Genomic DNA, 12,889 nt, shown 5'->3' on the forward strand with positions numbered 1-12,889 from the left:
TAATCATCCCTATCCATTTTTGATGTTTAGACCCTTTAAATATTTATGAGCTGTTATGTTCCTTTATTGTTGTTTACCCACTTTGGGACATTTAGAAGCCTTACATTTCTTCCTCAGCCAAGCACTCCATTCCCTTCATCATTCTCTTGGCTGTTCTTTGGACCACCTCCAATTTGCATACATAATTTCGGTATTGAGGTGCCAAAAATACGTTTGTTTCAACTGGAGTCTTATTGGATTTGCTTTCACTCAAATCATGTACACACAAAAAATGTGATCTCCAAGGGATGAAAAACTCAAGGAGGGCTCCAAAGGGAAGCTAGGATATATAGAAATGCTGTTAAAATGCTATAGGAAGATTTTAAATCACTAGGGAAATGGCATCTCAAAATCAAATGATCGTAGAATGAGCAATGTGTGGAAAATTCTGTTTGTAAGCCCAGGTCTATGATGGTTTTGCACATTTTTGTTTAACTGCTAATCTGTTGGTTTTTAAGATTTTGATGGGGTTGGGTTCAGTCTTACAGACATTTCCTAATTTTTAAATTTATTTTTTCTTTCTTGATAATTTCAGAAGGCAGAGTCCTTTATCAGTAGGAAAACAGTTGCTATTTCATTGCAGAGGGAAGACTGAAGTAAAATGACCATTAAAATATTCAAGACAAAGAGACACTGAAACCCAGAAAAACTTGAGTGATCTTTTTAATAAATGGACACTTTGGATCTTATGTTGTTATTTAAAAGGAGTTTTCAAGTAGCAACATGACACACTGAACAAATAAGATATCCATGAAATTATGTAGCACAACCAAACAAATGACTTACAGTGAAATCCATTGAGAAGAGAAAATTGTGTTTTCTCAACAAAATGCCATTTTTGCCCTAAGGCAATTCGTGTTGGGGAAAAATATCATGTATAACATTGACACAAATCATAGGCATCTCCCCTAAACAGCATTTTTTATCGAACTGCACACATGTGCAAATATTTGAGGCCTCAGAGAAGAAACAAACCAATGAAATACATCACTGCTATCACCAACTGAACTGGGGAGGGCAGCGGGAGCAAACACATTTCAGAGCCTAGTGATGAAGCGAAGAATTAAGAAGTAAATCAAAGCTTCTGATCAAAGGCTAATGTAGGCTGTCATAAATGATCCTACAGTGGAAGAAGGCCTCATGCACAAAGATCAAAGATTAGTGCCTCTACATAAACCACAACACTCTCTGCAAAGAGGCAAGAGAAAGCAGGAGAAGGAAGGGGAAAGAAGAACTACATTAAAGCATCGTAAGCCCCCTGAGCAATGTAATCTCCCATTCTTAGTACAGCATGCACTGCTGCTGAAAACACTGGGGTCCAGGTGCCCCTTCAGATCACTACATTTGTATCTCTGGGGTAAATACCTAGTAGTGCAATCGCTGGGTCATAGCGTAGAGCTCTATTTTCAATTTCTTGAGGAACCTCCTCCCTGTTTTCCAGAGTGGCTGCACCAGCTCGCATTCCCACCAGCAGTGTAAGAGGGTTCCCCTTTCTCAACATCCTCATCAACATGTCTTTTCCTGACTTGTTAATTTTAGCCATTTTGACTGGTGGGCAGTGGTATCTCATTGTGGTTCTAATTTGTATTGGGGAAGTAGACTTTGAAAAGAAACACAATTCCACTTTTTAGCAACTTTACTTACAGTTCTTTAATCCACATTTTAGAAGTTTCTATTATCTTAGATTAAATGTTATGGCACACATTTCTTCTGCTAAAAGGCCTTTAAAGTGTTTCGGTGGGACATTTAATTTCCTATTATGGCTGGTTTCTCAAATCATTCCCTTTGTAATTGTCACATTTTTACAGTCCTATTTAAAATGAATTTAGTTTTCCAACTAAAAATATCAAGCTGAGTTGGAAATTGAAATCCAAGGACTGTAAAATAAAATGATAAAAAATGAGGCTTCAAGCCAAAGTTTTCAACCATTACATCTAGAAAAACCATTAGGAAAATGTTTTCTTTTTCTCTTATTAAATACATAAGAACACTTATAAACTTATTTTGGTCAAAATAAAATTTTGTAAGATATCTGAATCTAGAAAGGGGAAAATGATTTATACCTTGTTAGTTATTTAAATGTGTAAATATTTGGTTTGATTGGGGCATCTTCTTATGCTTCACTTAAATTACAGTTGTTTCAGCTTTACAAAGTTTTCTTTTGACATATTTTGTTAAATATTGAATCTTTTTTTATAGTGTCACAAATAGAAGTATTTTAAAACCTCACTGCTGAACAGTCTGAGTGCTTTCATGTTTATCTGTATCTTTACCCTTAAGGGATACATATTAAATGCATTAACTAGGTAGCCCAGGTGCTACTATTTCTATATTGCAGGTTAGAAAACTGAGATGTTGACCCTCTCAAGGTCAACTGCGTGTTTATTGAATTGGAATTACATTTCTACCTCCCAACTTTTGGACTAGTACACACTTCACGGTGCCTCACTGATTTTCAAATGTACTCTAGACCCTACTCAACTGAATGGAAGCATGCAAACCACGACATGAATTAGATCTGGTTAAATTGGTCAATCATTATCTGATTGGTCTCAAGGATTGTAGATTAAATAGTATTTCATGTTGATTTCCCTTGCTATTTTTTCTTACAATATTTCCCATTTAGTCAGCCTCTGTATGGATATGCTTTTCATTTGTGAGTGCCCAATTATCATGCCTTCATGTTGGAAGGAAGACCGATTAGCATGGATTAATTAAGGTAATGAAATAATTATACTTATTATGATATAACTATGTAGTAACCCCCATTAGTATGGCCTAATTGTCTAATGGTTATGAGTGTGTGGTTTGGAGATCTGATTTAAGTGGGCTTGAATATGACCTTCAGTATGTACTATTAATGTGTGCTCTTGCAAGTTAATCTCCTCAAGCCTTAGTTTTTTCATCAGTAAAGAGGAGATGATAGTTTTAGAGTTAGTTTTTTAATAGATAAATTATTTAATTGTATTATATTTTACGCATGGTAAAAGCTCCATAGTTATTATTAACTTTACTTTTACGGCCCTAGCTATAAGGGTGTGTGTATGAGGGTGTGTGTGTGTGGGTGTGTGTGTGTGTATGTGTGTGTGTAAATAAAATTATGAGGCAGTCATGTTCCCATAGCACCATAGTTCTAGAGGTGGGACAGTTAATGTAAATTTGGTCATGGCGAGTTCTTCACTGGGGATTTATTAAACTCAAGCTGGAATAACAGTCTGGTCACAACAAAGGATGCCGCAAACAAGCAACACAGAAACAACAGTAAGGCAAGATAGCCTTGATGGTGTTTGGGTTCCAGAATCAAGAGGTCTCTGGGGCTAGTTCTGCCTCTGCATTTCCTCTAGTTTTGGTTTGTAGGCCAATAAATTCACTTAAGTTAGTTTGGTTTGGATTTTTGTGACCCACTAATAGAATCCAATAATACAGTATCTTAAGAAACATTTCTTCATCCTTCAGTTAACATTTAATACTCCCAACAGTGTCTTATTATTTATTTACATGCTTTTTTTTCCCCTTCCCATTACTAAAATGTAAGCTCTATTTGGATAAGAACTTGGAATACTTTTCCTCAGGCATTAGAAAATCTCTACCACCAAGTGGGCACTCAGTAAATATTGGGTGAGTGAATGGATGAAGGGAGAAAGGAAGGAATAGTTTAAAAAAAAAAAAAAGCTCTCTGATTAAAGGATATGTATCCATATCCTTTCCTGAATAGATTAGGTAAAGATGCAAATTTAACATTTATTGAGAGCTTTACATTGAGCCAGTCATCATGTTAGATATTGTACATCTTTTAAGATTGTTAGTATCATCCCCATTTTACAAATGAGAAAATGGAGGGACAGTGAGATAAAGTTGCAGTAGTGGGTTCTGTAATGCCCTGTCCCCATCAGCCTTTGAGAACCAGTTACTCCCCATCCTTCTTGGAGTGCTGCCAGCAATCAGCCCTCACATGTCACCTCCTGACCCATTAGGTTGCCATCGCTGAAGAGAGTGCTCCCTTGCTCAAGGTCATGTCTCCTTTCCAGGGCAGCCCTCATCTAAGGCCTGTTGTGGAGGGATAAAGGCCCAACTCAGGACAGCTCTAAGGATCACGCCCACCCCAGAACTCCCTGTAAGGTAGGCTGAGGCCCCTCTTGACTCTGTATTACAGTTCCACTTCTCCTTTTGTCCAGTTCACCTTCCTTCCTATCCATTCCCCAAGCTTTGATCTCCAATCCCTCATTCATAGACCAGGGTCTGCTTCTCAGGGAAACCAGCCTGCTATGCTGACTTGTGAAGATTCCTTGCCCCAGCTCGTGAGGAGGCCTCTGTGAGGAGGTAAAGTGGCCTGAGGGCTGTCAGAGCTGGGAGAAGTTGAGCTCTGAAGTCTGAGTGGAGAAAGGGCTAGGCCTTCTCTAGGGTCTTGAAGATAACAACTGTAGCTGGAACACAGGCAGCTGGAAGGAAAGAGGCTTGAGAAGGTGGTGGGTAGCAGACAATGCAGGGCTATGTAAGCCATGCAAAGAAATTAGACTTGTATTTTTAATTGTTTCTGCCCTTCTTTCTGCTCATGCAGCAGAATCTGCCTACTGCTGTCTCTAGCTACAATGGGTCTGCCCTTTGAGGCCCATTTCTGCCCTATGAAATTTTACTAGAATTTATTTTTTCCTTTCAGAATGCTGTTCATAGACCCTTTCACTCTTAGCCTTCTCAGTGGTTTCCTACTATAATTACGGTCTCAAAAAGCAGTTGTTTTCTGGGGAAAAGGATGTTTTGAGCTATTTGTTGTGACTTAGTTAATTGTGTATAGTTTAAAAAATTCTTTCTTTATCCACTGATAAGACTAGAGTTCCGGTTGTTATGATTCAAAGGCAACAGGGACGATTTCCTAGAGTTTTGTGGGATTATGAAAACATTTTCAGACATTTTCGGTGATCGTGGTTTATACCACATTGATTTACATTGTGGGGCCATTCGAATGACCTTGGAATTCAGTAACTTCTAGGTCACAGAGAAGCACAGATGAACACCATACCTAATTTTTGTCTTTGGTAACTGATGGGGTGTGTGTGTGTGTGTAGATGCACGCACACATACACACACTAAACTATCTTGGTATCCTGTCTGGAAGAAGTCTGAATGCTAAGCATTTTCATTTATTTAGGGCAAGTACAAAGTGTGGCAAACACAACGTGGTATCTGCAGTCTGGAAGATGCAGAGATAAATGAAACATGCATGAGCCTCAGGCCTATGTTCCTGCATGATTTTCCCCCAGTGTTTCTTGACGACTTAGAACAATAGTTCTCACCTTTGACTGCCTGTAATAATTACCTGTGGCACTTTCTAGATCTAAGGTTCTCTGGAAGATCTACAACTGTAGCTGGAGTCCAGATAGCTATTTTGTGGTGGTGGGGATGGTGGTGGTGGTTGCTCTTTCCAGCTTACACTTGTGGTTCTTTTGGACCTGCCAGGGCTGAGAAACATTAGTCTGTTCTCATGTCTAAAAAGGTGTCTGTGGATCAAGGGTATGTCTTCCTTTGCCTACTGACACACTCACAACTTTCAAAGTTCTTAAGATTCGTGTTCTCATTTCCAAAAGAACGGTGAATTATCTAGAATTATATAGCAACCATTCATCAATAATGCTTTTGCCTCATTGCTTTTTTTGGGGGGCTGCTCAGAAGTAAAGACATGTCAAACAAAGTAAGAGGGTTCCAAACCTCCGTATGTGTCTGTGTGTGCATGATGGAGAGAAGAACACACGAAAGAGAAGCAGTATTCATGAGTGCAATTTAAAAATGCAGTAGAACTCTGATAGGTATTCTCTATCCTAGTTTTTTATTAAACTTCCAAATCATTGTATATCACACCATATGGGTGTAATTCCACCGACAGCACAGCAATGCAGAGCTGCTCCTTTTGAGTGATGTACAGTTGTTGCACAACTCTGAGGGGTAACTTCACACAGAATTGCAACGAATGGTACTTCTTCGAGCTGTGCAGTTCAGCACTCTTGCTTTGGATGTAGAGCAGAAGGCCTCAGGGCAGTGTTTTCAACCAAGAGTGATTTTGTCCTTCAGGGGACATTTAGTAATATCTAGAGAACTTTTTTTTTTTTTTGCTATTAATGCCTTTATTTTTTTATTTCTTTAATGATTTTTTATTATATATGTTAGTCACAATACAGTACATCCCCGGTTTCCAATGTAAAGTTCGATGATTCATTAGTTGCGTATAACACCCAGTGGACCACGCAATACATGTCCTCCTTACTACCCATCACCGGTCTATCCCATTACCCCACCCCTCTCCCCTCTGAGGCCCTCAGTTTGTTTCTCATAGTCCATAGTCTCTCATGTTTCATTCCCCCTTTCCTGATTACCCCCCCCTTTCTTTATCCCTTTCTTCCCCTACCGATCATCCTAGTTCTTATGTTCCATGGATGAGAGAAATCATATGATAATTGTCTTTCTCTGCTTGACTTGTTTCACTTAGCATTATCTCCTCTAGTGCCNGCCAGCGAGAGAGGGAACACAAGCAGGGGGAGTGGGAGAGGAAGAAGCAGGCTCCCAACGGAGGAGCCCGATATGGGACTCGATCCCAGAACGCCGGGATCACGCCCTGAGCCGAAGGCGGACGCTTAACGACTGAACTACCCAGGCGCCCCTCCTCTAGAATTTTGATGGATTCCTGTCTCACATCGAGGTCTTTCATCCATTTGGAGTTTATCTTTGTGTATGGTGTGAGAGAGTGGTCAAGTTTCATTCTTTTGCATGTAGCTGTCCAATTTTCCCAGCACCATTTATTGAAGAGACTGTCTCTTTTCCACCGGATGTTTTTTCCTGCTTTATCAAAGATCAGTTGCCCAAAGAGGCGAGGGTCCATTTCTGGGTTCTCTATTCTGTTCCATTGGTCTATGTGTCTGTTTTTGTGCCGCCAGTACCATGCTGTCTTTGTGATCACAGCTTTGTAGTACAGCTCGAAATCCGTCATTGTGATGCCCCCAGCTTTGTTTTTCCTTTTCAACAGGTCCTTGGAGATTCGGGGCCTTTTCTGTTTCCATACAAATTTAAGGACTCTTTGTTCCAGTTCTTTGAAAAATGTCATCGGTATATTGATTGGGATAGCATTGAAAGTGTAGATTTCTCTGGGTAGCATGGACATTTTAACTATGTTACTTCTTCCGACCCATGAGCATGGAATATTTTTCCATCTTTTTATGTCTTCCTCAATGTCTTTCAGGAGTGATTTATAGTTTCTAGAATATAGATCCTTTACGTCTCTGGTTAAGTTAATTCCAAGGTAACGTATGGTTTTTGGTGCTATTGAAAATGGGATGGATTCCCTAACTTCTCTTTCTTCACTCTCGTTATTCGTGTATAGAAATGCAACTGATTTCTGGGCATTGATTTTGTATCCTGCCACCTTACTGAATTGTTCTATAACTTCTAATAGTTTGGGAGTGGATTCCTTTGGGTTTTCCATATAGAGTATCATGTCATCTGCAAAGAGAGACAGTTTGACTTCTTCTTTGCCGATTTGGATACCTTTGATCCCTTTTTGTCTTCTGATTGCTGTTGCAAGGACTTCTAGTACTATGTTGAATAATAGTGGCGAGAGTGGGCATCCTTGTAGTGTTCCTGATCTTAAGGGAAAGGCTTCCGGCTTCTCCCCATTGAGGATAATATTTGCAGTAGGCTTTTCATAGATGGCTTTTATGAGATTGAGAAATGTACCCTCTATTCCTACACTCTGAAGGGTTTTAATCAGGAAAGGATGCTGTATCTTGTCAAATGCTTTTTCTGCATCTATTGAGAGAATCATATGGTTCCGGAGTCTTTTCTTGTTGATATGATATATCATGCTGATCAATTTGCAAATGTTGAACCATGCTTGCATCCCAGGTATGAATCCCACTTGGTCATGATGGATAATCCTTTTAATGTACTGTTGGATTCTATTAGCAAGGATCTTGTTGAGGATTTTGGCATCCATATTCATTAGAGAAATCGGTCTGTAATTCTCCTTTTTGAGGGGGTCTTTGCCTGGTTTGGGGATCAAGGTAATATTAGCCTCATAGAATGAGTTTGGTAGCTTTCCTTCTGTTTCTATTTTTTGAAATAGCTTTAGGAGAATAGGTATTATTTCTTCTTTGAATGTTTGGTAGAATTCCCCAGGGAAACTGTCCAGGCCTGGAGTTTTGTTATTTGGAAGGTTGTTTATCACTGACTCAATTTCTTCATAGTTAATTGGCCTATTTAAGAAATCTATTTCTTCCTGTTTCAGTCTTGGTAGTTTATAGGTTTCCAGGAAGGCCTCCATCTCTTCCAGATTGCTTAGTTTATTGGCATGTAGCTGTTTATAAAAGTTTCTAATAATCCTTCAAATTTCATTGGTGTTGGTCGTGACCTCTCCTTTTTCATTCAAAATTTTAATAATTTGAGTCCTTTCTCTTTTCTTTTTGAAAAGTCTTGCCAGTGGTCTGTCAATTTTATTGATTCTCTCAACGAACCAGCTTCTAGTCCTATTGATCTGCTCTACTGTACTCCTGGTTTCTAATTCATTGATTTCTGCTCTAATCTTGGTCAACTCCTTCCTTGTCAGTGGGTTAGGCCTGTCCCTCTGTTGCTGTTCCAGCTTCTTGAGGTGAGAATATAAAAACTGCATTTTAGATTCTTCTCTTCCTTTGAGTGAGGCTTGGATGGCTATGTATTTCCCCCTTAGGACTGCCTTTGCAGTATCCCATAGGTTTTGGACCGTTGTGTATTCATTCTCGTTGGTCTCCATAAATTGTTTAATTTGTTTTTTGATTTCCTGGTTTATCGAGTCATTCTTGAGCAGGATGGTTCTTAGCCTCCAAGTGTTTGAGTTTCTTCCAGGTTTTTCCTTGTGGTTGAGTTCCAATTTCAGAGCGTTGTGGTCTGAGAATATGCAGGGGATAATTTCAATCTTTTGGTATTGGCTGAGACCTGTTTTGTGTCCCAGAGCATGATCTATTCTTGAGAATGTTCCATGGGCATTTGAATAGAATGAGTATTCTTTGGTTCTGGGGTGTAGTGTTCTATATATATCTATGAGGTCCAACTCGTCGAGTATGGCATTCAAAGCCTTTGATTCTTTGCTTAGTTTTTGCCAAGGTGTTCTGTCTATTTCTGTTAGTGGGGTGTTGAGTTCCCCTACTGTTAATGTAATCTTATCTATATGTCTCTTTATTTTGGTTAAGAGTTGGCTTGTGTATCTTGCTGCTCCCCTGTTGGGGCATATATATTTATAATTGTCATATCCACTTGTTGGATACATCCTTTAAGAATAATATAGTGCCCTTCTGCGTCTCTAACTATAGTCTTTAGTTTGAAATCCAATCTATCTGATATGAGAATTGCTCCCGTAGCTCTCTTTTGAGGTCCATTTGCATGAAAGATGGTACTCCATCCCTTTAAACTCAGTCTGAATGTATCTTTGGGTTCAAAATGGGTCTCTTGTAGACAGCAAATGGATGGGTCATTCANAGACAGCAAATGGATGGGTCATGTCTTTTTATCCAATCTGCAACCCTGTGGCGTTTTATGGGAGAGTTTAAGCCATTTAGATTGATAGAGATTATTGACAGATATGATTTTAATGATGCCATTTCTCTTTAAAGTCTTTGTATCGGTTGTGACTTGCTGCTCTGTATCACTCTTGGGGCCTTTTTACCTTTATAGAGCCCCCCTTAATATCTCCTGTAGGGCTGGTTTCGTGGTTACGAAATTGGTTAATGATTGGCGATTTTGGAACGTCTTTATTTCTCCATCAATTCTGAATGACAGCTTTGCTGGATAAAGGATCCTTGGCTGCATGTTTTTCTCTGAAAGAGCTTTAAAAATGCCCCCCCCACCCTTTCTCTCATCCCAGGTCTGTGTAGACAGGTCTGACGTAATTCTGATACCTTTGCCTTGGTACGTGTAAAATTTCTTTGCCCTGGCAGCTTTCAATACTGTATCCTTGGATCTAATATTTGCGAATTGCACTATGACATGCCGTGGCGTAGGTTTGTCCTGGTTGAGCTTGGATGGGGTCCTCTCTGCCTCTTGGACACGAATGCTTGTTTCCCTTGCTAGATTAGGGAAGTTTTCAGCTACAATTTGTTCAAATATCTCTTCTAGACCTCTATTTTTCTCCACCCCCTCAGGGATGCCGATGATTCTGACATTGGAACGTTTCATTGAGTCAGTAATCTCCCGTAACCTACATTCGTGGGTGTGGATTTTTTTAAGTCCAGCTTCGATTTTCGTTTTTTCTTCTACTAACCCATCCTCCAATTCGCTAACGCGTTCCTCTGCTTCGGTGACCCTGGCCATCAGAGCCTCTAGTTTTGACTGCGTTTGGCTCATAGAATTTTTAATTTCTGTCAGAATCGCTCTCATTTCCGTCCTTAGGGATTCTATATTCTCAGTACCATTTTTGTTAACACTTTTTTCAAGTCTATTCACATCTTGACCATTGTTACTCTGAATTCCATTTCTGATAATTTGGTTACATCCATATCCATTATTTCTATGTCAGTGGTCACAGAGTCACTGTCTTTTCTTTGCTGGGGGGGACTTCTCCTTCTCGTCATTCTGATGAAGAGAGATTGCGGGGTTGTCCAGAGCCCAAATTATTGACCGGGACCCTGGCCGTGTGCCCTGGTTTTATAGGGTTCTTAGGGATGTGGGCTTCTTCTTTAAAGATTTTATTTATTTATGTGGCAGAGAGCCAACCACCGAGAGAGGGAACACAAGCAGGGGAGTGGGAGAGGAAGAAGCAGGCTCCCAGCGGAGGAGCCTGATGAGGGACTCCTTTCCGGAACGCTGTGATCACGCCCTAAGCCGAAGACAGGCGCTCAATGACTGTGCCACTCAGGCGCCCGGGGTTGTGGGCTTCTTGATTTTTCAGCCTGCCTTCTGGGGGAGGGGCCTGCCTGTTTGGGTAGAGTCTCCGTGTCCCCTGCGAGGGGGGGGGGATGGGTACCCTGTGAGCCGGTATTTCCAGGCTTTTGTTCTCTGGCGGCTTTCCCTGGCGGTCTGCTGTGCCTCTTCTGAGAGAGCAGCAGCGGCTGAATCTCAGCCTCTGTCTCAGAACAGAGGGATTGCGACCCGTTCTCCACTGATGTTCTGGCCACTTTAACTCTGTTACTGTTTGTGCTGCTCAACCCTGCAGCGTCCTGGGCTGTGCACCTCACACCCGGCGTCCCAGCCCTCACTTCCAGGGCCGGCGTGACTCTGTCCTTTGTGTTTTAACGCTGCCAGCCGCCAGCCGCCAGCTGTGCCTGTCCGCTCCGGAGCTCCCGGTCTCAGACTGGTTCCAGTGAGCACACAGGAGTTCCGTGAGATGTCTGGTGGCGTGTGCTCCCGGGTCACGGACTCAGTCTGCTGTTTCCAGGGTGCGGGTCCGCGGTCCGCCTGCTCCCCCGTGCAGGTGGCTACCGCTTCCCGGCGCCCGAACGCGGTGGCTCCCTCCCCCTTCCGTTTATCTTCCGATATCTGTGCGCGGTTTCACGGCTCCCCGCTTCGTACCTCAATACTCAGCACTGGAGATGTTCATTTGTAGAGATCCAGATGTATCTTCCTGCATCTCAGGCTGATTCTGTGGTTGTTCAGGCTGGTCTGGTACCTATCCAGCTCGACTCAGGGGACCGGCTGAAAAAGGGTCCCCTACTCCTCTGCCATCTTAACTCCTCTCTAGAGAACATTTTTGTTTGTCACAACTGGGGTGTGTGGTGGGACTGTTGCTAGTGATATCTAGTGATTAGAGTCCTGTTTTTGTGTGTGCAGGACAGCCTCCTACAAAAAAGGAATTATCCTTCCCAAAATGTCCATCATGCTGGGTTGAGAAACCCTGGCTTATTTTTACTAGCTCTCTTGCCCCCATGAACCCATGTAAATATGGAGGTAAGGGCAGGAACCTTGTCTTTGTTTTTGGTTTTGTGTTTCCAGTATCTAGAAGAGTACATGGTACACAGTCATTGCTGAGTATATTTTTTGGATAACTGAATGAGTGAGCTGTTTTAGCTGGGCAATCTTGTATTGCTGTCCTGGAATCCAGGTGAATGGGAACTGCATTAGGAGGCAGAACTGAGTGCTGCCTATCTCTGTGATTGTCCTTATATGGAAATTCCAGTTCAAGGGGGGGCCTAATATGTAGGTGACTAAAGATGTCTCTCTGGATTTTCCGTGGTGCCTGCCATTCTCTAGTTTATTTTTCCTTGAAGTTTCGCCCACCTGGGTAACTTCAGTGCCTCAAGGCTTCATGTCACTCCTAACATGGGTACATTAGCTTTGATCAGTTCAGTATATCCCAAATGATGGGATAGATACCACCAGTGGGATGTAAGGTGATCAGAGGCAATCTAAGATTAAATATAATTAAATAATAGACTTAATGTAAAGCAGACATTTGTTTCCTTTAAATTTTTTTCTGGCACTTCAGATTAAGTCAAAGGCTAGTTTTGTGATGGCATGATTTTTACATTTTTAACACTTTCCTCCATCTCTTTTTCATAAAGAGAGTCCAGACTTCAAAATCCAGGAGTCCGCTGGTCACAATGTCTCTCTAGAACTTAATTGGTTAGGTTTCATTGCGTTTATTTTCATGTAAAACAATGCCAATTTCCCATTTATAGTTGCAAGAGAACACATTAAGAAATTTTAATTTAAATAAGAGAGTCAATTAAAAATACATACAAGTAATGCATGCTTATGAAGCATATCATGAATGTATATCATTTGAAGGGATTGAGAAACACTGAAGTTGTTGATTTCATTAATTCTGATATCTCATCTTGGAAAAGATAGACTCTTGGGGAGCACCTGCCTGGGTGGCTCTGAAAGAGGCAGCTTGTTCTGG

At 41.1% G+C, this 12,889-nt stretch overlaps 1 protein-coding gene across 12 annotated transcripts in view; it reads left to right on the forward strand.

Annotated features, from left to right (window-relative positions):
• The window catches only part of CHL1 (cell adhesion molecule L1 like), a 219,264-nt gene that overhangs the window by 63,332 nt on the left and 143,043 nt on the right, over positions 1 to 12,889 (forward strand). For 4 of the 12 annotated variants that reach the window (XM_019805547.2, XM_034658655.1, XM_019805548.2 and 1 more), the window contains one exon: positions 4,068 to 4,158. The exons of the other annotated variants lie outside the window; for them this stretch is intronic. The gene's annotated coding sequence lies outside the window, so the exon portion shown is untranslated. The remainder of the gene's footprint in view (positions 1 to 4,067; positions 4,159 to 12,889) is intronic. 12 annotated transcript variants of the gene reach the window in all.

This window comes from Ailuropoda melanoleuca, chromosome 4 (assembly GCF_002007445.2).
Source record: "Ailuropoda melanoleuca isolate Jingjing chromosome 4, ASM200744v2, whole genome shotgun sequence".
In the NCBI taxonomy this organism is placed as follows: domain Eukaryota; kingdom Metazoa; phylum Chordata; class Mammalia; order Carnivora; family Ursidae; genus Ailuropoda; species Ailuropoda melanoleuca.